This window comes from Salvelinus namaycush, unplaced genomic scaffold (genome assembly GCF_016432855.1).
Source record: "Salvelinus namaycush isolate Seneca unplaced genomic scaffold, SaNama_1.0 Scaffold78, whole genome shotgun sequence".
Classification (NCBI taxonomy): domain Eukaryota; kingdom Metazoa; phylum Chordata; class Actinopteri; order Salmoniformes; family Salmonidae; genus Salvelinus; species Salvelinus namaycush.
In genome coordinates this window covers 177,787-203,675 of record NW_024061508.1, presented here as the reverse complement: position 1 = coordinate 203,675, position 25,889 = coordinate 177,787, and the positions used below count along the sequence as shown (strand labels likewise).

The window sequence follows — 25,889 nt, the reverse complement described above, 5'->3', positions numbered from 1 at the left end:
TGCTCATCCCTTTCGACTCTCAGCTGAGATCAAACTGGCCTCAGATCCGGGTGGATAGGGGTCCATGCATTTTATTTGATAATGTCTTACCAACTTGTTAGGCATTACAAACTGTCTGTGGCTTAACCTAGATAACATGATGGATGGTATTTTGTCTGTTTGTCATTGATTATTTTCCTTCATTCAGCTTCAGCTGATTCATTGGGGGTGAGATAGAGCAAGGTCATGTTTGTGACACAGAAACTGATGCAGTCCTGTGTGTGTGTGTGTGTGTGTGTGTGTGTGTGTGTGTGTGTGTGTGTGTGTGTGTGTGTGTGTGTGTGTGTGTGTGTGTGTGTGTGTGTGTGTGTGTGTGTGTGTGTGTGTGTGTGTCCGTCCAACTTCCATCAGGGTAGGTTGTGCTGAGGGCTCATACCCTCACTTACCTCATATTGTTTTACTTGTAAACAACAACTGGGCTAGACCTAGTTGGATCACTTGTTACTCTGGTTTTAACAACACCACAAACCAAACTAGATTAAAAAGGACAACATTATTGTTCAATAATAAACATTTTCTTTTGCAAAGTGTTTTGTTACGGTGTGCACTACTGAATACGCCTCCTAGCCATGTCTTATTTCTCTGAAAGGACTGGATAATTAGCTATATTAATGACTCCACCACCTTGCCCACTGACAGGCTTCAGGGCCTATCCAATTCTTTCTGCCCCAGGCTACATGGCAAATGTGTAGGAGGCTAGGGGGGCGATTTGGAAACAGCCAGCAGTGTAGAAGGCTAGGGGTAGAGCCAGCAGTGTAGGAGGCTAGGGGTAGAGCCAGCAGTGTAGGAGGCTAGGGGTAGAGCCAGCAGTGTAGGAGGCTAGGGGTAGAGCCAGCAGTGTAGGAGGCTAGGGGTAGAGCCAGCAGTGTAGGAGGCTAGGGGTAGAGCCATCAGTGTAGGAGGCTAGGGGTAGAGCCATCAGTGTAGGAGGCTAGGGGTAGAGCCATCAGTGTAGGAGGCTAGGGGTCAGCCAGCAGTGTAGGAGGCTAGGGGTAGAGCCAGCAGTGTAGGAGGCTAGGGGTCAATGTGTTGGAGGAGCAGGGGCTCTATTGTCCTGGAACCAGTGTTGGAGGAGCAGGGGCTCTATTGTCCTGGAACCAGTGTTGGAGGAGCAGGGGCTCTATTGTTCTGGAACCAGTGTTGGAGGAGCAAGGGCTCTATTGTTCCGGAACCAGTGTTGGAGGAGCAGGGGCTCTATTGTCCCGGAACCAGTGTTGGAGGAGCAGGGGCTCTATTGTTCTGGAACCAGTGTTGGAGGAGCAAGGGCTCTTTTGTTCTGGAACCAGTGTTGGAGGAGCAGGGGCTCTATTGTCCCGGAACCAGTGTTGGAGGAGCAGGGGCTCTATTGTCCCGGAACCAGTGTTGGAGGAGCAGGGGCTCTATTGTCCCGGAACCAGTGTTGGAGGAGCAGGGGCTCTATTGTCCTGGTGTTGTCCTAGACTAGTGTATGCTGGTGGACTTTGTCTGGTGTTGTCCTCTCAGTCTCTGGTGGGGTGTTGTGCTGGGTGTGAATATATACAGAACCACCACTGTCTTTGAGACAAACTAGACTTGCTGTGGTTTGAGTTGTCTACTAATGGTTTCCCTCTGTGTTCAGGTTGGAGTCGGAACAGTGTCTGGTCTCCCGAGTGGCGCGGTGGTCTAAGACACTGCATCGCAGTACTAGTTGTGCCACTAGAGATTCTGGGTTCGAGTCCAGGCTTTGTCACAGTCGGCCGCAACCAGGAGACCCATGGGGCGACGCACAATTGGCCTTGCGTCGCCCGGGTTTGGGGAGGGTTTGGCCGGCCGGGATGTCCTTGTCCCATCGCGCACTAGCAACTCCTGTGGCTGGCTGGTTGGAGTGCACGCTGACACGTGCCAGGTGTACGTGTTTCCTCCGACACAGTGGTGCGACTGGCTTCCGGGTTAAGTGGGCATTGTGTCAAGAAGCAGTGCGGCTTGGTTGGGTTGTGTTTCCGAGGACGCACGGCTCTCGACCTTCGCCTCTCCCGAGTCCCTGCGGGAGTTGCAGCGATGGGACAAGACTATAACTACCAATTGGATACAATGAAATTGGGGAGAAGAAGGGGTAAAAAAAAAAACAGTGGCTGTCCTCTGTGTTCAGGTTTGGGGTTGTGTTCGTTAGGGCACAAAGCAAGCATTTGTTATTGGACAGCTACAGATAGAAAATTAGGCGTACTAGGAGGTTCTAACGCTTTGTCCTTCGTGCCGACTGAACAAGACCCAGGTTGTGTTGTTCTGCTGGAGACGGACTGTCGTCTCCAGTGTGTCTGTCAGGACTGCTGGTGTCTTGTGTAGGTCACCACCATTACCTAGTTAGATAGTACGGCCGTAATGTGCTCTGTTGCAGAGCGACGCAGAACAATGTTAACACTGGTGTGTTGGTGTCAGTGACTGAGTCCTGACTCACGGTGCTTCCCAAATCCACATTTCACACTATTCCCTATATTGTCCACTACTTTTGACCACAGCTCTATGGGCCCTGTTCAAAAGTAGTGCTCTATATAGGGAATATAGTTAAATTTGGGACGTGGCCTGTCTCACATTGATGAGAGGAAGCCACTCTAGACTATAGAGAAACACCCCTGGTCTTTAATAAGGGCGTAGGCAGCCTGGCAGCTCACACACACAGAAGTGATGTACAACCTGTGGCGACGTGAGCGATCTCTTTATTGCATGTTTGTACAGTGCAGCCCTGTTGGTAGATTAGCTGCTCTCACAGCAACAGCTGGACCTGTGGAGAAGCCAGCCTACGTGCTGCTTACAATGTGTTGCTGTCAGGTGTGTTTTCTTGGTAGAGGTCTGAATTTCACTCCCTCTTGTGTAGCGTTGTAAAATTCAGGTAATTTCCCCAAAATTGCCTTATTCCATCATCAGCTTCCAGGAATCTTCCAACTAGATTCAGAACGCTTCACCTGAGCTCTGACGCTCTCAGCCTTCACCTGAGTTCTGACGCTCTCAGCCTTCACCTGAGTTCTGACGCTCTCAGCCTTCACCTGAGCTCTGACGCTCTCAGCCTTCACCTGAGCTCTGACGCTCTCAGCCTTCACCTGAGCTCTGACGCTCTCAGCCTTCACCTGAGCTCTGACGCTCTCAGCCTTCACCCGAGCTCTGACGCTCTCAGCCTTCACCCGAGCTCTGACGCTCTCAGCCTTCACCCGAGCTCTGACGCTCTCAGCCTTCACCCGAGCTCTGACGCTCTCAGCCTTCACCCGAGTTCTGACGCTCTCAGCCTTCACCCGAGCTCTGACGCTCTCAGCCTTCACCCGAGCTCTGACGCTCTCAGCCTTCACCCGAGCTCTGACGCTCTCAGCCTTCACCCGAGCTCTGACGCTCTCAGCCTTCACCCGAGCTCTGACGCTCTCAGCCTTCACCCGAGCTCTGACGCTCTCAGCCTTCACCCGAGCTCTGACGCTCTCAGCCTTCACCCGAGCTCTGACGCTCTCAGCCTTCACCCGAGCTCTGACGCTCTCAGCCTTCACCCGAGCTCTGACGCTCTAAATTCTGAACTTGAAAGAAATCAAATAGTTTACTCTTCCTTAACTAGTTGACCCTTTAGTTGGGGTCAGAATGGAAGACCTGGCCCTTACCTAATTCACACACAACATTCCTTTTCCCTGTGAGAACTGTGTGTGTGTCTCTTTGTGTCTTTCATGTTGTAACAGACCACTCCACCAAAGCCTCTGTTGTGAGATGTATGTGATGTAATGATGTAGCAGGCTGCGTCCCAAATGGGCCCCCTATTCCCTATGTAGTGCGCTACTATTGACCAGGGCCTACATAGGGAATAGGGTGCCATTTGCGGACACAGAGGAGGGCAGAACAGAGATGTCCTTGGAGCCAGAGAGTTATTGTTACAGCCAGCTGCTCTTAATGCCCTGTTCAGACACAACTACCTGCTCCATCGCCGTTGGCTGAGTCCCAAATGGCCCCCTGTATGGTCAAAAGCAGTGCACTATTTAGTGGAAAGGGTGCCATTTGGGACTAAGCTAATAAGTATCCTGTTCATTGCTTGTTTTCTCCCCTATAACCCCTGTAGCTGTTTGCTTTCATGTGTATGTAGAAGATGGATGGAAGGCCGCTCACTCTGGTTCACTTCATACAATGGTGTAATAATGTTCTGTCCCCCGTGTGTGTGTGTCTCTGACTCTGTGTGTGTGTGTGTGTGTGTGTGTGTGTGTGTGTGTGTGTGTGTGTGTCTCTGACTGTGTGTGTGTGTGTGTGTGTCTCTGACTGTGTGTGTGTGTGTGTGTGTCTCTGACTGTGTGTGTGTGTGTGTGTGTGTGTGTGTGTGTGTGTGTGTGTGTGTGTGTGTGTGTCTCTGACTCTGTGTGTGTGTGTGTCTCTGACTGTGTGTGTGTGTGTGTGTCTCTGACTGTGTGTGTGTGTTGAGGTAATCATGGTTTTGAACACAGCTGGAATCTCTTAAGGGTCTCGGTAGCGTGCTGTGTTCTGTTCTGTGTTCCTGGTCCTGTAAAGACCCGGTGTGTGTGTGTGTTGTCACGGGCAACGAGACGTGAGGATGAGGTCAGTGTTTGGCCTGCGATTGGAGAACTGGGATGTAGTTCAACAGGGTGAAACTTTCTCAACGTTTGCATCCCAAAGGACACCCTATTTAGTGCACTACTTTTAATGGTTCTGGTCAAAAGTAGTGCACTATATAGGGAATAGGGTGCACCCAACATTGCAGCTGTGCAGAAATGTACTATACTGGTCAACCCCCCCCAAAAATACATTTGATATTATTTTGAGTCCTCTCTGTATGTGTTGTGGGAAGCTGTCCAGGAAGTGTATTAAGACAAGCTAGAACGTATGTTCTCCGTGATGATTCCATTGGCTTACACTAGGTGGAGGCTGTATCACCCAACCAGATTGTAACTGGATTAGATGAGGGCTGGCTAAAACCAGCCAGTGAATTAGGGCCAACTAGGCTGCCTAATGACAAGCAGTTTGTAAGTTTTGGTTTGGGCTGGCTGGCCTTTTGGTATAGCCTCCCGAGTGACACAGCTCTCTAAGACACTGCATCTCAGTGCAAGAGGCGTCACTGCAGTACCCGGTTCGAAGCCCGGCTGCATCACGTCCGGCCGTGATTGAGAGTCCCATAGGGCGGCGCACAATTGGTCCTGCGTCGTCCTGGTTTGGCCGGGGTAGGCCGTCATTGTAAAATAAGAGTTGGTTCTTAACTGACTTGCCTAGTTGCATAAATAAAGGCATTGATCATCTATCTGTTTTAGGTTATGTAGAAAGTATTATAAAAAACGATCACCTTTCTCCTGAGAAACAAGAATAAGTGGTCTGGGTCATGAATAAGACTAGGAGTTGTTGGTTTTGTGACAGGTTACCTTGAAAATGGCCTATGTAATATTTGTCTGTGTCAGGATGTTGTCCCAGCCCTAGTGTTTTTTGTAGAGCCCAGGCTATCTGCATGTGTCAGGATGCTGTCCCAGCCCTAGTGTTGGTTGTAGAGCCCAGGCTATCTGCATGTGTCAGGATGCTGTCCCAGCCCTAGTGTTTTTTGTAGAGCCCAGGCTATCTGCATGTGTCAGGATGCTGTCCCAGCCCTAGTGTTGGCTGTAGAGCCCAGGCTATCTGCATGTGTCAGGATGTTGTCCCAGCCCTAGTGTTGGTTGTAGAGCCCAGGCTATCTGCATGTGTCAGGATGTTGTCCCAGCCCTAGTGTTTTTTGTAGAGCCCAGGCTATCTGCATGTGTCAGGATGCTGTCCCAGCCCTAGTGTTGGTTGTAGAGCCCAGGCTATCTGCATGTGTCAGGATGCTGTCCCAGCCCTAGTGTTGGCTGTAGAGCCCAGGCTATCTGCATGTGTCAGGATGCTGTCCCAGCCCTAGTGTTGGTTGTAGAGCCCAGTCTATCTGCATGTGTCAGGATGCTGTCCCAGCCCTAGTGTTGGTTGTAGAGCCCAGGCTATCTGCATGTGTCAGGATGCTGTCCCAGCCCTAGTGTTGGCTGTAGAGCCCAGGCTATCTGCATGTGTCAGGATGCTGTCCCAGCCCTAGTGTTGGTTGTAGAGCCCAGTCTATCTGCATGTGTCAGGATGCTGTCCCAGCCCTAGTGTTGGTTGTAGAGCCCAGGCTATCTGCATGTGTCAGGATGCTGTCCCAGCCCTAGTGTTGGCTGTAGAGCCCAGGCTATCTGCATGTGTCAGGATGCTGTCCCAGCCCTAGTGTTGGCTGTAGAGCCCAGGCTATCTGCATGTGTCAGGATGTTGTCCCAGCCCTAGTGTTGGTTGTAGAGCCCAGTCTATCTGCATGTGTCAGGATGTTGTCCCAGCCCTAGTGTTGGCTGTAGAGCCCAGTCTATCTGCATGTGTCAGGATGTTGTCCCAGCCCTAGTGTTGGCTGTAGAGCCCAGTCTATCTGCATGTGTCAGGATGTTGTCCCAGCCCTAGTGTTGGTTGTAGAGCCCAGGCTATCTGCATGTGTCAGGATGCTGTCCCAGCCCTAGTGTTGGCTGTAGAGCCCAGTCTATCTGCATGTGTCAGGATGCTGTCCCAGCCCTAGTGTTGGCTGTAGAGCCCAGGCTATCTGCATGTGTCAGGATGCTGTCCCAGCCCTAGTGTTGGCTGTAGAGCCCAGGCTATCTGCATGTGTCAGGATGCTGTCCCAGCCCTAGTGTTGGCTGTAGAGCCCAGTCTATCTGCATGTGTCAGGATGTTGTCCCAGCCCTAGTGTTGGCTGTAGAGCCCAGGCTATCTGCATGTGTCAGGATGTTGTCCCAGCCCTAGTGTTGGCTGTAGAGCCCAGGCTATCTGCATGTGTCAGGATGCTGTCCCAGCCCTAGTGTTGGCTGTAGAGCCCAGGCTATCTGCATGTGTCAGGATGCTGTCCCAGCCCTAGTGTTGGCTGTAGAGCCCAGGCTATCTGCATGTGTCAGGATGCTGTCCCAGCCCTAGTGTTGGCTGTAGAGCCCAGTCTATCTGCATGTGTCAGGATGCTGTCCCAGCCCTAGTGTTGGCTGTAGAGCCCAGGCTATCTGCATGTGTCAGGATGTTGTCCCAGCCCTAGTGTTGGTTGTAGAGCCCAGGCTATCTGCATGTGTTAGGATGCTGTCCCAGCCCTAGTGTTGGCTGTAGAGCCCAGTCTATCTGCATGTGTCAGGATGCTGTCCCAGCCCTAGTGTTGGCTGTAGAGCCCAGGCTATCTGCATGTGTCAGGATGTTGTCCCAGCCCTAGTGTTGGTTGTAGAGCCCAGTCTATCTGCATGTGTCAGGATGCTGTTCCAGCCCTAGTGTTGGTTGTAGAGCCCAGGCTATCTGCATGTGTCAGGATGTTGTCCCAGCCCTAGTGTTGGCTGTAGAGCCCAGTCTATCTGCATGTGTCAGGATGTTGTCCCAGCCCTAGTGTTGGCTGTAGAGCCCAGTCTATCTGCATGTCTCAGGATGTTGTCCCAGCCCTAGTGTTGGCTGTAGAGCCCAGGCTATCTGCATGTGTTAGGCTTTGGCTAGTGGCAACCAATCAACTCAGCTGGGACACCAACCAACCAATAGAGAGCAGAGAACTCAGCTGAAACACCAACCAACCAATAGAGAGCAGAGAACTCAGCTGAAACACCAACCAACCAATAGAGAGCAGAGAACTCAGCTGGGACACCAACCAACCAATAGAGAGCAGAGAACTCAGCTGGGACACCAACCAACCAATAGAGAGCAGAGAACTCAGCTGGGACACCAACCAACCAATAGAGAGCAGAGAACTCAGCTGGGACACCAACCAACCAATAGAGAGCAGAGAACTCAGCTGGGACACCAACCAACCAATAGAGAGCAGAGAACTCAGCTGGGACACCAACCAACCAATAGAGAGCAGAGAACTCAGCTGGGACACCAACCAACCAATAGAGAGCAGAGAACTCAGCTGGGACACCAACCAACCAATAGAGAGCAGAGAACTCAGCTGGGACACCAACCAACCAATAGAGAGCAGAGAACTCAGCTGGGACACCAACCAACCAATAGAGAGCAGAGAACTCAGCTGGGACACCAACCAACCAATAGAGAGCAGAGAACTCAGCTGGGACACCAACCAACCAATAGAGAGCAGAGAACTCAGCTGGGACACCAACCAACCAATAGAGAGCAGAGAACTCAGCTGGGACACCAACCAACCAATAGAGAGCAGAGAACTCAGCTGGGACACCAGTGTTTAGAAACTCCTGACAGAAATTCTAACAGTCATCCATCTCTCTCCCCCAAGTCCCTCCACTACTTAACATAATGTGTTGTTAAGAGACCTTTAAAACGCTGTTGCAACATTACCTCCTAGTCTGTAAATCTAGTGACTAAACGGTGTTACACAAAGTCACACGGTGTGTTCATCTACTTAAAGGACTTATATAAAGTAGTGCGAGCTCTTCACACCCGGGGAAGCTGACCTGTTGTGCCTCTACTCTGAGAGTTGGGAATGTGTTTGTGTGCCAGCATTGAGGCTGGTGGGTGTTTTGCACTCGAGTTCTGGTCTCCAAGGTTTTACACCAGGTCTGGGATCTGTGTTGGTACATAGCTATACTCCAAGGTTTTACACCAGGTCTGGGATCTGTGTTAGTACATAGCTATGCTCCAAGGTTTTACACCAGGTCTGGGATCTGTGTTGGTACATAGCTATGCTCCAAGGTTTTACACCAGGTCTGGGATCTGTGTTGGTACATAGCTATGTTCCAAGGTTTTACATCAGGTCTGGGATCTGTGTTGGTACATAGCTATGCTCCAAGGTTTTACACCAGGTCTGGGATCTGTGTTGGTACATAGCTATGCTCCAAGGTTTTACACCAGGTCTGGGATCTGTGTTGGTACATAGCTATGTTCCAAGGTTTTACACCAGGTCTGGGATCTGTGTTGGTACATAGCTATGTTCCAAGGTTTTACATCAGGTCTGGGATCTGTGTTGGTACATAGCTATGTTCCAAGGTTTTACATCAGGTCTGGGATCTGTGTTGGTACATAGCTATACTCCAAGGTTTTACACCAGGTCTGGGATCTGTGTTGGTACATAGCTATACTCCAAGGTTTTACACCAGGTCTGGGATCTGTGTTGGTACATAGCTATACTCCAAGGTTTTACATCAGGTCTGGGATCTGTGTTGGTACATAGCTATGTTCCAAGGTTTTACACCAGGTCTGGGATCTGTGTTGGTACATAGCTATACTCCAAGGTTTTAGACCAGGTCTGGGATCTGTGTTGGTACATAGCTATACTCCAAGGTTTTACATCAGGTCTGGGATCTGTGTTGGTACATAGCTATGTTCCAAGGTTTTACACCAGGTCTGGGATCTGTGTTGGTACATAGCTATACTCCAAGGTTTTACACCAGGTCTGGGATCTGTGTTCAGATCTGTGTTCACTGATCAATACCACATGCTTGTCCCCAGCCCCCCCACCTCCAAGTTCTGTGCAATTAAACAACACAGCCCTGCTCTATAAAACCTGCCAAGAAAGAGATGAGCTTAAAGTCTCTGTTTTCCTGACCAGACCAGAGGTCTATAATCACCACCAGGTGGTTTATCTCCTCCTGACCAGACCAGAGGTCTATTATCTCCTCCTGACCAGGCCAGAGGTCTATAATCACCACCAGGTGGTTTATCTCCTCCTGACCAGACCAGAGGTCTATAATCACCACCAGGTGGTTTATCTCCTCCTGACCAGACCAGAGGTCTATAATCACCAGGTGGTTTATCTCCTGACCAGACCAGAGGTCTATAATCACCAGGTGGTTTATCTCCTGACCAGACCAGAGGTCTATAATCACCAGGTGGTTTATCTCCTCCTGACCAGACCAGAGGTCTATAATCACCACCAGGTGGTTTATCTCCTCCTGACCAGACCAGAGGTCTATAATCACCACCAGGTGGTTTATCTCCTCCTGACCAGACCAGAGGTCTATAACCACCACCAGGTGGTTTATCTCCTGACCAGACCAGAGGTCTATAATCACCAGGTGGTTTATCTCCTGACCAGACCAGAGGTCTATAATCACCAGGTGGTTTAGACCTCTCTCCCTATAGGTCTATAGTCACCAGGTGGTTTAGACCTCTCTCCCCATAGGTCTATAGTCACCAGGTGGTTTAGACCTCTCTCCCTATAGGTCTATAGTCACCAGGTGGTTGAGACCTCTCTCCCTATAGGTCTATAGTCACCAGGTGGTTTAGACCTCTCTCCCTATAGGTCTATAGTCACCAGGTGGTTTAGACCTCTCTCCCTATAGGTCTGTAGTCACCAGGTGGTTTAGACCTCTCTCCCTATAGGTCTATAGTCACCAGGTGGTTTAGACCTCTCTCCCTATAGGTCTATAGTCACCAGGTGGTTTAGACCTCTCTCCCTATAGGTCTGTAGTCACCAGGTGGTTTAGACCTCTCTCCCTATAGGTCTGTAGTCACCAGGTGGTTTAGACCTCTCTCCCTATAGGTCTGTAGTCACCAGGTGGTTTAGACCTCTCTCCCTATAGGTCTGTAGTCACCAGGTGGTTTAGACCTCTCTCCCTATAGGTCTATAGTCACCAGGTGGTTTAGACCTCTCTCCCTATAGGTCTATAGTCACCAGGTGGTTTAGACCTCTCTCCCTATAGGTCTGTAGTCACCAGGTGGTTTAGACCTCTCTCCCTATAGGTCTATAGTCACCAGATGGTTTAGACCTCTCTCCCTATAGGTCTATAGTCACCAGGTGGTTTAGACCTCTCTCCCTATAGGTCTATAGTCACCAGATGGTTTAGACCTCTCTCCCTATAGGTCTATAGTCACCAGGTGGTTTAGACCTCTCTCCCTATAGGTCTATAGTCACCAGGTGGTTTAGACCTCTCTCCCTATAGGTCTGTAGTCACCAGATGGTTTAGACCTCTCTCCCTATAGGTCTATAGTCACCAGATGGTTTAGACCTCTCTCCCTATAGGTCTATAGTCACCAGATGGTTTAGACCTCTCTCCCTATAGGTCTGTAGTCACCAGATGGTTTAGACCTCTCTCCCTATAGGTCTGTTCTCCAGACCAGACAGGAACGTGTTTCATCCTCTTTCTGTTGCTGTTGTCACGTTAGAGGGAGAACAAAGTTCATGTAAACTGAAGGTGTACTTGTCTTTATGTTGTACATGTTTCGGCTGCATCTGAATACGGAATTCACTCTCATTGTATTCATATTATCCAATTGAAGAAGTTTAGCAAAGTTAACAATCTATCATGCTAATCTTTGACAATAACCTAGTTAAGGTGTTATTTTAACTTTGAGAAGTGGCCAATATTTACAAAACGTTGATGCAGTTTTAGTGTGTTTGTGTACAAAGTGTTCAATGTTTGGACACGTGGTGTTTTTACTAGACTGACGTTGGAGTTCCCCTCCCTCTCCTCACTCTGATAGCATAACATCACATATAGGCTCTGATTACCACCCTGCCCTGTGGATCTCTGTTCCTTTACGCATGGATGACATGATTGCAGATAGTCTATCCAGCCAACAGCCCCTCTGCCCCACCCCCCTCAGCCCTCACCCCGACTGAGGCCCAGAACAGTGAGAGATAAGCGGGGACAGGGAAGAGACTAGGGGGGTTGGGGGATAAATAAGGGCCAGCTGCCTCCAGGCTATGAAGAGAGAGGAAAGGGAGGAAGGGAGAGAGGAGGAGAGAGACTGTTGATCTGGCTGATGAAAGCTCTGCTTTCTACACTTATTGAAATAAGCAGCTCAGTGTTGAGAAATAAGAGGGGTTTTGTTAGCCAGTCAATTGGTGTAACACTCCTGTCCAGTTCACACAGGGAAACAAATGACAAACTGTCATACCAGCTTCAGTTACCCTCAACACACTCCATCTCCTCCTCTGTCCTTCTCTCCCCTCTCTGTCCTTCTCTCTGTCCTTCTCTCCCCTCTCTGTTCTTCTCTCTGTCCTTCTCTCCCCTCTCTGTTCTTCTCTCTGTCCTTCTCTCTGTCCTTCTCTCTGTCCTTCTCTCTGTCCTTCTCTCTGTCCTTCTCTCTGTCCTTCTCTCTGTCCTTCTCTCTGTCCTCTCTATCCAGCTCTCCTCTTCCCTCCTCTCCATCATATTACACCACCAGCAGGAACCCATTATATTACACACCACCACCACCACCACCACAGCAGGAACCCATTATATTACACACCACCACAGCAGGAACCCATTATATTACACACCACCACCACCACCACCACAGCAGGAACCCATTATATTACACCCCACCACAGCAGGAACCCATTATATTACACACCACCACCACCATCACAGCAGGAACCCATTATATTACACACCACCACCACCAACATAGCAGGAACCCATTATATTACACACCACCACCACCATCACAGCAGGAACCCATTATATTACACACCACCATCACAGCAGGAACCCATTATATTACACACCACCACCACCACAGCAGGAACCCATTATATTACACACCACCACAGCAGGAACCCATTATATTACACACCACCACAGCAGGAACCCATTATATTACACACCACCACAGCAGGAACCCATTATATTACACCACCACCACAGCAGGAACCCATTATATTACACACCACCACCACCACAGCAGGAACCCATTATATTACACACCACCAAAGCAGGAACCCATTATATTACACACCACCACCACCACAGCAGGAACCCATTATATTACACACCACCACCACCAACACAGCAGGAACCCATTATATTACACACCACCACAGCAGGAACCCATTGTATTACACCACCACCACCACCACAGCAGGAACCCATTATATTACACACCACCAAAGCAGGAACCAATTATATTACACACCACCACCACCACAGCAGGAACCCATTATATTACACACCACCACCACCACAGCAGGAACCCATTATATTACACACCACCAAAGCAGGAACCCATTATATTACACACCACCACCACCACAGCAGGAACCCATTATATTACACCACCACCACAGCAGGAACCCATTATATTACACACCATCACAGCAGGAACCCATTATATTACACCACCACCACAGCAGGAACCCATTATATTACACCACCACCACAGCAGGAACCCATTATATTACACCACCACCACAGCAGGAACCCATTATATTACACCACCACCACCACCACAGCAGGAACCCATTATATTACACAACACCACCACCACAGCAGGAACCCATTATATTACACACCACCAAAGCAGGAACCCATTATATTACACACCACCACCCCCACAGCAGGAACCCATTATATTACACACCACCACCACCACAGCAGGAACTCATTATATTACACACCACCACCACCACCACAGCAGGAACCCATTATATTACACACCACCACCACCACAGCAGGAACTCATTATATTACACTACACACCACCACCACCACAGCAGGAACCCATTATATTACACACCACCACCACCACAGCAGGAACTCATTATATTACACTACACACCACCACCACCACAGCAGGAACCCATTATATTACACACCACCACAGCAGGAACCCATTTATTTATTCTGTTGGTAACCAGTTTATAATAGCAGTAAAGCACCTCGGGGGTTTGTGGTATATAGCCGTGCCGAGCCTGAGAATAGCCCTTAGCCGTGGTATATTGGCCACATACCACACCTCCTCGGGCCTTATTGCTTCAATAGGTCTGGTTGTAGCTAGTTTCTGGTTTGATTCCTTAAGGGATGCCTGAGCATGTCTACACACACACCCCTGCAGTATGGGCAGGAGTAGGAATGGAGCGTTCCCTGCTCAATCTGTCAAGACGTATCACATTCCTGTTAAGATAACCCACAACCAGACCGGCTCCCCTAAAACGGTGTCTCACCTCACGGTCACCTCATGCCTACAGAATCCCTAGCGAAGATAACCCACACCCTGACCGGCACCCCTAAAACGGTGTCTCACGTTCACTTCATGCCTACAGAATCCCTAGCCAAGATAACCCACACCCTGACTGGCTCCCCTAAAACGGTGTCTCACGTTCACTTCATGCCTACAGAATCCCTAGCCAAGATAACCCACACCCTGACCGGCTCCCCTAAAACGGTGTCTCACGTTCACTTCATGCCTACAGAATCCCTAGCCAAGATAACCCACACCCTGACCGGCTCCCCTAAAACGGTGTCTCACGTTCACTTCATGCCTACAGAATCCCTAGCCAAGATAACCCACACCCTGACCGGCTCCCCTAAAACAGTGTCTCACATTCACTTCATGCCTACAGAATCCCTAGCCAAGATAACCCACACCCTGACCGGCTCCCCTAAAACGGTGTCTCACGTTCACTTCATGCCTACAGAATCCCTAGCCAAGATAACCCACACCCTGACCGGCTCCCCTAAAACAGTGTCTCACATTCACTTCATGCCTACAGAATCCCTAGCCAAGATAACCCACACCCTGACCTGCTCCCCTAAAACAGTGTCTCACATTCACTTCATGCTTACAGAATCCCTAGCGAAGATAACCCACACCCTGACCGGCACCCCTAAAACGGTGTCTCTCGGTCACCTCATGCTTACAGAATCCCTAGCCAAGATAACCCACACCCTGACCGGCTCCCCTAAAACAGTGTCTCACGTTCACCTCATGCCTACAGAATCCCTAGCCAAGATAACCCACACCCTGACCGGCTCCCCTAAAACAGTGTCTCACGTTCACCTCATGCCTACAGAATCCCTAGCCAAGATAACCCACACCCTGACCGGCTCCCCTAAAACAGTGTCTCACGTTCACCTCATGCCTACAGAATCCCTAGCCAAGATAACCCACACCCTGACCGGCTCCCCTAAAACAGTGTCTCACGTTCACCTCATGCCTACAGAATCCCTAGCCAAGATAACCCACACCCTGACCGGCTCCCCTAAAACAGTGTCTCACGTTCACCTCATGCCTACAGAATCCCTAGCCAAGATAACCCACACCCTGACCGGCTCCCCTAAAACAGTGTCTCACGTTCACCTCATGCCTACAGAATCCCTAGCCAAGATAACCCACACCCTGACCGGCTCCCCTAAAACAGTGTCTCACGTTCACCTCATGCCTACAGAATCCCTAGCCAAGATAACCCACACCCTGACCGGCTCCCCTAAAACGGTGTCTCACGTTCACCTCATGCCTACAGAATCCCTAGCGAAGATAACCCACACCCTGTCTGTTTTGTGTTTATAGAGAGAGAGCGTCTAACCTCGAAGCCTTTCTTCTTTATGAGTTGGAGCTGAAGGAGAGGTGTTCTTGTTCTGTTGTTGCATGTTTCTGTGTTTCACAAGCGCGGTTGGCCACAGGGCAGGCCTGTTTGTGTAGACAGAGTGAAATCTGTGTAGTTTACTTTCAGGCGTTGTGTTTATAGAGAGAGAGAGACCTAGTCTTGTTGGAGCCTTGAAGCAGAACAACATGTTTGTTTGGTTGGTGTTATATGCTGTTGCACGTTTCTGTGTTTCCCAACCTAAACTTGATAGTTGGGGCTGTTCATATGTACACACTACATAGACTGAATGCTCTGGATCTGAAAAGAGCAGCTCAGCGGTCATTGAGTTTGTTGACCAGGCGTGTTTCTGAGGCCAGGGAGAGAGGCCTGTAGCTCTGCAGCCAGAGCGTGAACCGAGCTAGCCTCGTGTTTCTGAGGCCAGGGAGAGAGGCCTGTAGCTCTGCAGCCAGAGCGTGAACCGAGCTAGCTTCGTGTTTCTGAGGCCAGGGAGAGAGGCCTGTAGCTCTGCAGCCAGAGCGTGAACCGAGCTAGCCTCGTGTTTCTGAGGCCAGGGAGAGAGGCCTGTTGCTCTGCAGCCAGAGCGTGAACCGAGCTAGCTTCGTGTTTCTGAGGCGAGGGAGAGAGGCCTGTAGCTCTGCAGCCAGAGCGTGAACCGAGCTAGCCTCGTGTTTCTGAGGCCAGGGAGAGAGGCCTGTAGCTCTGCAGCCAGAGCGTGAACCGAGCTAGCCTCGTGTTTCTGAGGCCAGGGAGAGAGGCCTGTTGCTCTGCAGCCAGAGCGTGAACCGAGCTAGCCTCGTGTTTCTGAGGCCAGGGAGAGAGGCCTGTAGCTCTGCAGCCAGAGCGTGAACCGAGCTAGCTTCGTGTTTCTGAGGCCAGGGAGAGAGGCCTGTAGCTCTGCAGCCAGAGCGTGAACCGAGCTAGCTTCGTGTTTCTGAGGCCAGGGAGAGAGGCCTGTTGCACTGCAGCCAGAGCGTGAACCGAGCTAGCTTCGTGTTTCTGAGGCCAGGGAGAGAGGCCTGTTGCACTGCAGCCAGAGCGTGAACCGAGCTAGCTTCGTGTTTCTGAGGCGAGGGAGAGAGGCCTGTAGCTCTGCAGCCAGAGCGTGAACCGGGCTAGCTTCGTGTTTCTGAGGCCAGGGAGAGAGGCCTGTTGCTCTGCAGCCAGAGCGTGAACCAAGCTAGCTTCGTGTTTCTGAGGCGAGGGAGAGAGGCCTGTAGCTCTGCAGCCAGAGCGTGAACCGAGCTAGCTTCGTGTTTCTGAGGCCAGGGAGAGAGGCCTGTTGCACTGCAGCCAGAGCGTGAACCGAGCTAGCTTCGTGTTTCTGAGGCGAGGGAGAGAGGCCTGTAGCTCTGCAGCCAGAGCGTGAACCGGGCTAGCTTCGTGTTTCTGAGGCCAGGGAGAGAGGCCTGTTGCTCTGCAGCCAGAGCTAGCTTCGTGTTTCTGAGGCGAGGGAGAGAGGCCTGTTGCTCTGCAGCCAGAGCGTGAACCGGGCTAGCCTCGTGTTTCTGAGGCCAGGGAGAGAGGCCTGTTGCTCTGCAGACAGAGCGTGAACCGAGCTAGCTTCGTGTTTCTGAGGCGAGGGAGAGAGGCCTGTTGCTCTGCAGCCAGAGCGTGAACCGAGCTAGCTTCGTGTTTCTGAGGCCAGGGAGAGAGGCCTGTAGCTCTGCAGCCAGAGCGTGAACCGAGCTAGCCTCGTGTTTCTGAGGCCAGGGAGAGAGGCCTGTTGCTCTGCAGCCAGAGCGTGAACCGAGCTAGCCTCGTGTTTCTGAGGCCAGGGAGAGAGGCCTGTAGCTCTGCAGCCAGAGCGTGAACCGAGCTAGCCTCGTGTTTCTGAGGCCAGGGAGAGAGGCCTGTTGCTCTGCAGCCAGAGCGTGAACCGAGCTAGCTTCGTGTTTCTGAGGCCAGGGAGAGAGGCCTGTTGCTCTGCAGCCAGAGCGTGAACCGAGCTAGCCTCGTGTTTCTGAGGCCAGGGAGAGAGGCCTGTTGCTCTGCAGCCAGAGCTAGCTTCGTGTTTCTGAGGCCAGGGAGAGAGGCCTGTAGCTCTGCAGCCAGAGCGTGAACCGAGCTAGCTTCGTGTTTCTGAGGCCAGGGAGAGAGGCCTGTAGCTCTGCAGCCAGAGCGTGAACCGAGCTAGCTTCGTGTTTCTGAGGCCAGGGAGAGAGGCCTGTTGCTCTGCAGCCAGAGCGTGAACCGAGCTAGCCTCGTGTTTCTGAGGCGAGGGAGAGAGGCCTGTTGCTCTGCAGCCAGAGCGTGAACCGAGCTAGCCTCGTGTTTCTGAGGCCAGGGAGAGAGGCCTGTTGCTCTGCAGCCAGAGCGTGAACCGAGCTAGCTTCGTGTTTCTGAGGCGAGGGAGAGAGGCCTGTAGCTCTGCAGCCAGAGCGTGAACCGAGCTAGCCTCGTGTTTCTGAGGCCAGGGAGAGAGGCCTGTAGCTCTGCAGCCAGAGCGTGAACCGAGCTAGCCTCGTGTTTCTGAGGCCAGGGAGAGAGGCCTGTTGCTCTGCAGACAGAGCGTGAACCGAGAGCCTCGCCTGACGTGAATAGGGGAGAGCTGAACGTCTAGACTCACACCGTCACAACCATTATGCTAATATGCTGTGAACTGAGAGAGTCCTTTCCTTTTTGATAGCCATGCTAAAGGCAGTGTTGTCTGTGTGTGTTTATAGTTTTGTGCATGTGCGTAGCTTCAGAGCGTGTGTGTGAGCATAGCCTGAGTGCAGCAGAGTGTGACAAGCTTTTCTGTGTCCTGTCTGTGTCCTGTCTGTGTCCTGTCTGTGTCCTGTCTGTGTCCTGTCTGTGTCCTGTCTGTGTCCTGTCTGTGTCCTGTCTGTGTCCTGTCTGTGTCCTGTCTGTGTCCTGTCTGTGTCCTGTCTGTGTCGTGTCTGTGTCCTGTCTGTGTCGTGTCTGTGTCGTGTCTGTGTCGTGTCTGTGTCGTGTCTGTGTCGTGTCTGTGTCCTGTCTGTGTCCTGTCTGTGCCGTGTCGTGTCTGTGTCTTGTCCTGTCCCTTCCCTGAACAATAGAGAAGCTCCATTTAGATGGAAATGGGCTGGTGGTATGTCCAATGGAGCGTTGAAACAACATGATGGATACCCACAAACCCCTGCAGCCCTCCCCACTGACGTGTGTGTGTGTGTTATGAAGGGGGTAGTGGTTAATGTAGGGTACATTTCAGTAGGTCCATGTTATGTAATGGGAATAGTTTGTACATGTTTCAATCAGTCTATACAGGCCCCTCCTATGCAAACGATTCAAATGTTTGTCTATCTGGAATGGGAATCACTGGTTCCTTCAATACAAACGATTCTAAATATGGCTGCCTGGAATGGGAATCACTGGTTCCTTCAATACAAACGATTCTAAATATGGCTGCATGGAATAGGAATCACTGGTTCCTTCAATACAAACGATTCTAAATATGTCTGCATGGAATAGGAATCACTGGTTCCTCCCATTGGTGAGGTCTACAGAATGAACTGCATTTTGCTTCAATATTTTCCCGTAACTGAATGCGTGCAAAAAGACTGAGGGATCACATTGACAGCTATACTATCAGCGTTACTAACTAACCCACATTGACCATTAACCCTTCATGTCTATACTAGCAGGGTTGCTAACTAACCCACATTGACCATTAACCCGTCATGTCGATACTAGCAGTCTTGCTAATCAATCATGTTTATTTACTGGATGGGGAGTGATTTAAGGGTTACACACACATAGGAATCAATGATGGGCAGCGAGCCAGTGACTCTGGCTCTATACAAAGCCATTTAGACACACTCTACACATCTCTCTGTAGGACACACACACTACACATCTCTCTGTAGGACACACACACTACACATCTCTCTGTAGGACACACACACTACACATCTCTCTGTAGGACACACACACACTACACATCTCTCTGTAGGACACACACACGCTACACATCTCTCTGTAGGACACACACACGCTACACATCTCTCTGTAGGACACACACACGCTACACATCTCTCTGTAGGACACACACACGCTACACATCTCTCTGTAGGACACACACACACGCTACACATCTCTCTGTAGGACACACACACACGCTACACATCTCTCTGTAGGACACACACACACGCTACACATCTCTCTGTAGGACACACACACACGCTACACATCTCTCTGTAGGACACACACACACGCTACACATCTCTCTGTAGGACACACACACACGCTACACATCTCTCTGTAGGACACACACACACGCTACACATCTCTCTGTAGGACACACACACACACGCTACACATCTCTCTGTAGGACACACACACACACACGCTACACATCTCTCTGTAGGACACACACACACACGCTACACATCTCTCTGTAGGACACACACACACGCTACACATCTCTCTGTAGGACACACACACACACGCTACACATCTCTCTGTAGGACACACACACACACGCTACACATCTCTCTGTAGGACACACACACACACGCTACACATCTCTCTGTAGGACACACACACACACGCTACACATCTCTCTGTAGGACACACACACACACGCTACACATCTCTCTGTAGGACACACACACACACACGCTACACATCTCTCTGTAGGACACACACACACACACGCTACACATCTCTCTGTAGGACACACACACACACACGCTACACATCTCTCTGTAGGACACACACACACACACGCTACACATCTCTCTGTAGGACACACACACACACGCTACACATCTCTCTGTAGGACACACACACACACACGCTACACATCTCTCTGTAGGACACACACACACACACGCTACACATCTCTCTGTAGGACACACACACACACACGCTACACATCTCTCTGTAGGACACACACACACACGCTACACATCTCTCTGTAGGACACACACACACACGCTACACATCTCTCTGTAGGACACACACACACACGCTACACATCTCTCTGTAGGACACACACACACACGCTACACATCTCTCTGTAGGACACACACACACACGCTACACATCTCTCTGTAGGACACACACACACACGCTACACATCTCTCTGTAGGACACACACACACACGCTACACATCTCTCTGTAGGACACACACACACACGCTACACATCTCTCTGTAGGACACACACACACACGCTACACATCTCTCTGTAGGACACACACACACACGCTACACATCTCTCTGTAGGACACACACACACACGCTACACATCTCTCTGTAGGACACACACACACACGCTACACATCTCTCTGTAGGACACACACACACACGCTACACATCTCTCTGTAGGACACACACACACACGCTACACATCTCTCTGTAGGACACACACACACACGCTACACATCTCTCTGTAGGACACACACACACACGCTACACATCTCTCTGTAGGACACACACACACACGCTACACATCTCTCTGTAGGACACACACACACACACGCTACACATCTCTCTGTAGGACACACACACACACACACGCTACACATCTCTCTGTAGGACACACACACACACACACGCTACACATCTCTCTGTAGGACACACACACACACACACGCTACACATCTCTCTGTAGGACACACACACACACACACGCTACACATCTCTCTGTAGGACACACACACACACACACGCTACACATCTCTCTGTAGGACACACACACACACACACGCTACACATCTCTCTGTAGGACACACACACACACACACGCTACACATCTCTCTGTAGGACACACACACACACACACGCTACACATCTCTCTGTAGGACACACACACACACACACGCTACACATCTCTCTGTAGGACACACACACACACACACGCTACACATCTCTCTGTAGGACACACACACACACACACGCTACACATCTCTCTGTAGGACACACACACACACACACGCTACACATCTCTCTGTAGGACACACACACACACACACGCTACACATCTCTCTGTAGGACACACACACACACACACGCTACACATCTCTCTGTAGGACACACACACACACACACGCTACACATCTCTCTGTAGGACACACACACACACACACGCTACACATCTCTCTGTAGGACACACACACACACACACGCTACACATCTCTCTGTAGGACACACACACACACACACGCTACACATCTCTCTGTAGGACACACACACACACACACGCTACACATCTCTCTGTAGGACACACACACACACACACGCTACACATCTCTCTGTAGGACACACACACACACACACGCTACACATCTCTCTGTAGGACACACACACACACACACGCTACACATCTCTCTGTAGGACACACACACACACACACGCTACACATCTCTCTGTAGGACACACACACACACACACGCTACACATCTCTCTGTAGGACACACACACACACACACGCTACACATCTCTCTGTAGGACACACACACACACACACGCTACACATCTCTCTGTAGGACACACACACACACACACGCTACACATCTCTCTGTAGGACACACACACACACACACACGCTACACATCTCTCTGTAGGACACACACACACACACACGCTACACATCTCTCTGTAGGACACACACACACACACACGCTACACATCTCTCTGTAGGACACACACACACACACACGCTACACATCTCTCTGTAGGACACACACACACACACACGCTACACATCTCTCTGTAGGACACACACACACTACACATCATAACATTACACAGGCCGTACCAGGAGGATACTGACCTGTCCATAGCATTACACAGGCCGTACCAGGAGGATACTGACCTGTCCCTGAGATAACACAACTTGTTTTGGAGCTGGGCCTCTCTTTGTACTTGTGTTCAGAAAATGACAAAGGATTGATTTCCCTATAATGCTGATGCACTTGTACATCTGTATCAATTAGAATACACACTTTTCCAGTTCATTCAACTTCTGTTTAGTATGAAGAAAGAGCCCCTTATAATATGATGGGAGAAGTGAAGCCCTCTGTTTGTAATTGAATCAGGAAAATCATCTGAATTATTGACACAAGTGAGTCTTGGCCAACCACAGTATTCGTGCATGGCCTCCAGCGGGATTGGACCAGGGTTGAGGGGACCTCGAGTGGGATTGGACCAGGGTTGAGGGGACTTCGAGTGGGATTGGACCAGGGGGAGGGGACCTCCGAGTGGGATTGGACCAGGGGGAGGGGACCTCCGAGTGGGATTGGACCAGGGGGAAGGGACCTCCGAGTGGGATTGGACCAGGGGGAAGGGACCTCCGAGTGGGATTGGACGAGGGGGAGGGGACCTCCGAGTGGGATTGGACGAGGGGGAAGGGACCTCCGAGTGGGATTGGACCAGGGGGAGGGGACCTCCGAGTGGGATTGGACCAGGGGGAGGGGACCTCCGAGTGGCATTGGACCAGGGGGAGGGGACCTCCGAGTGGCATTGGACCAGGGGGAGGGGACCTCCGAGTGGGATTGGACCAGGGGCAGGGGGCCACGAGTGGGATTTAAATACCCCCTCCCTCCCCCATCCTTATATTGATCTTGGGGTGGGGGTTACACCAGGGTCATGTTCATTAGGACACACCACTGTGTAGCTGCTTAGATAGTAACTCTCCATTTCTGACCGTTATCTTTAGTTTGGTGCTTACTGAACGAGACCCACGGATGTTGTTGATGAATGGGTCGAGAACAGAGATTTTTGTTGGATGCTTGAGAAATGGTGTTGTCACCCATCTGTCCATGAACAGTAGGAAGGATGACAGATGGTGTTGTCACCAATCTGTCCATGAACAGTAGGAAGGATGACAGATGGTGTTGTCACCCATCTGTCCATGAACAGTAGGAAGGATGACAGATGGTGTTGTCACCAATCTGTCCATGAACAGTAGGAAGGATGACAGATGGTGTTGTCACCCATCTGTCCATGAACAGTAGGAAGGATGAGTGCTGAGAAGCAGTGTTATTGTATTGCAACGTTGGTTATTTAGGGAATGCTGTCGTAACAAGTTGGTGACGATGAATACTGAGGGATCCCACTCTCCTACAGCCATGCCAGAAGACGGGGGGGACAGAGTTATCGAAAAGACTAGGGAAAGGGGGGAGAAAGAAAGACAGTGAAAGGGAGGGATGGAGAGACTAGGGAAAGGGGGGATAAAGAAAGACAGTGAAAGGGAGGGATGGAGAGACTAGGGAAAGGGGGGAGAAAGAAAGACGGTGAAAGGGAGGGATGGAGAGACTAGGGAAAGGGGGGAGAAAGAAAGACAGTGAAAGGGAGGGATGGAGAGACTGTAGAAGAGAGTAGGTGGTAGAGTTGGTGCTCATGACTCAGACAGGGTGTGTTTTCAGCAGGAACTGAGATGGTTTAGTCACGGACAGGATGTGTTTTCAGCAGGAACTGAGATGGTTTAGTCACGGACAGGATGTGTTTTCAGCAGGAACTGAGATGGTTTAGTCACGGACAGGATGTGTTTTCAGCAGGAACTGAGATGGTTTAATCACGGACAGGATGTGTTTTCAGCAGGAACTGAGATGGTTTAGTCACGGACAGGATGTGTTTTCAGCAGGAACTGAGATGGTTTAATCACGGACAGGATGTGTTTTCAGCAGGAACTGAGATGGTTTAGTCACGGACAGGATGTGTTTTCAGCAGGAACTGAGATGGTTTAATCACGGACAGGATGTGTTTTCAGCAGGAACTGAGATGGTTTAATCACGGACAGGATGTGTTTTCAGCAGGAACTGAGATGGTTTAATCACGGACAGGATGTGTTTTCAGCAGGAACTGAGATGGTTTAGTCACGGACAGGATGTGTTTTCAGCAGGAACTGAGATGGTTTAATCACGGACAGGATGTGTTTTCAGCAGGAACTGAGATGGTTTAGTCACGGACAGGATGTGTTTTCAGCAGGAACTGAGATGGTTTAATCACGGACAGGATGTGTTTTCAGCAGGAACTGAGATGGTTTAATCACGGACAGGATGTGTTTTCAGCAGGAACTGAGATGGTTTAACTTCTAGTTCCTCCCAAACCCGGATCCGGGAGCACCCCCACCAGTAAAAAAGCTGACTAGCATAGCCTAGCATAGCGTCACAAGTAAATACTAGCATCTAAATATCATTAAATCACAAGTCCAAGACACCAGATGAAAGATACACATCTTGTGAATCCAGCCATCATTTCTGATTTTTAAAATGTTTTACAGGGAAGACACAATATGTAAATCTATTAGCTAACCACGTTAGCAAAAGACACCATTTTTTTTACTCCACCAGTTTTTTACTCCATCAGTAGCTATCACAAATTCGACCAAATAAAGATATAAATAGCCACTAACCAAGAAACAAATTCATCAGATGACAGTCTGATAACATATTTATTGTATAGCATATGTTTTGTTAGAAAAATGTGCATATTTCAGGTATAAATCACAGTTTACCATTGCAGCCACCATCACAACTCGACTAGAATAACTACAGAGAGCAACGTGTATTACCTAATTACTCATCATAAAACATTTCTTATAAATACACAGCGTACAGCAATTGAAAGACACAGATCTTGTGAATCCAGACAATATTTCAGATTTTCTAAGTGTTTTACAGCGAAAACACAATATAGCGTTATATTAGCTTAGCACAGTAGCAAACCACACAACAGCATTGATTCCAGCCAAACATAGCGATAACGTATTCACCACCAAAATATATAAATTTTTTCACTAACCTTCTCAGAATTCTTCAGATGACAGTCCTGTAACATCATATTACACAATGCATATAGAGTTTGTTCGAAAAAAATTGCATATTTAGCGGCACAAATCGTGGTTATACAATGAGAAAAGTTGCCAAGCTGCCCAGAAAATGTCGGGCGCCATCTTGGAGAGTCACCTATTCTAATCAATAAATAATCATAAACTTGACTAAAAAAATACAGGGTGGACAGCAAATGAAAGACAAATTAGTTCTTAATGCAATCGCTTTGTAACATTTTTAAAATTAACGTTATTGCGCAATACATCGTGCGCTAAAGCAAGGCTACACTGAAATTAATGGCGGCTTATGCATTTAACATTTTTCAACAGAACGATTTATCAGCATAAATAGTTCTTACTTTTTGATGACCTCCCATCAGAATCTTGGGAAAGGTGTCCTTTGTCCAGAACAATCGTCTTTTGGTTGAAAGCTGTCCTCTTGTCCTGTCGAAATAGCCGCTAACGTTCGGCATGTGCCGGAAAGGTGTCCAACTCTTGAAAGCGCGTCACAAAGAAATGCCAGAAAATCGCAATAAACTGATATAAATTGCTATAAGTCGGTTTAAATTAACTACCTTATGATGTCTTTAACAACTATAACGAATAAAAACATGACCGGAGATATAGAACTGGCAAAACGAAAGCTTGGCAGGAGGCCACTCTGATGTCCCTACTGCGCCAGGCGCAACGTTGAAAAGGACGGTACTTCCGCTCCAGGGTCTTATATAAGGTCCCAGATTGCGCAATCCACTCCATTCAAATTCTCACCACTTACTGACATCTAGAGGAAGGCGTATGCAGTGTTTGTAGCCCCACAGCGTACATAGGGACTTATAAACTGACCCCAGAACAGGGACCTCGATTTCAGAAATCTCACTCCCTGACAGGAAATGTGCTGCGGAATGAGTCCTGTTTCACTCAGAGACAT

At 49.7% G+C, this 25,889-nt stretch overlaps 1 protein-coding gene across 3 annotated transcripts in view; it reads left to right on the top strand.

Annotated features, from left to right (window-relative positions):
• Positions 1-25,889, top strand: part of LOC120042781 (casein kinase I) — an 82,115-nt gene that overhangs the window by 1,302 nt on the left and 54,924 nt on the right. The window lies entirely within an intron of this gene.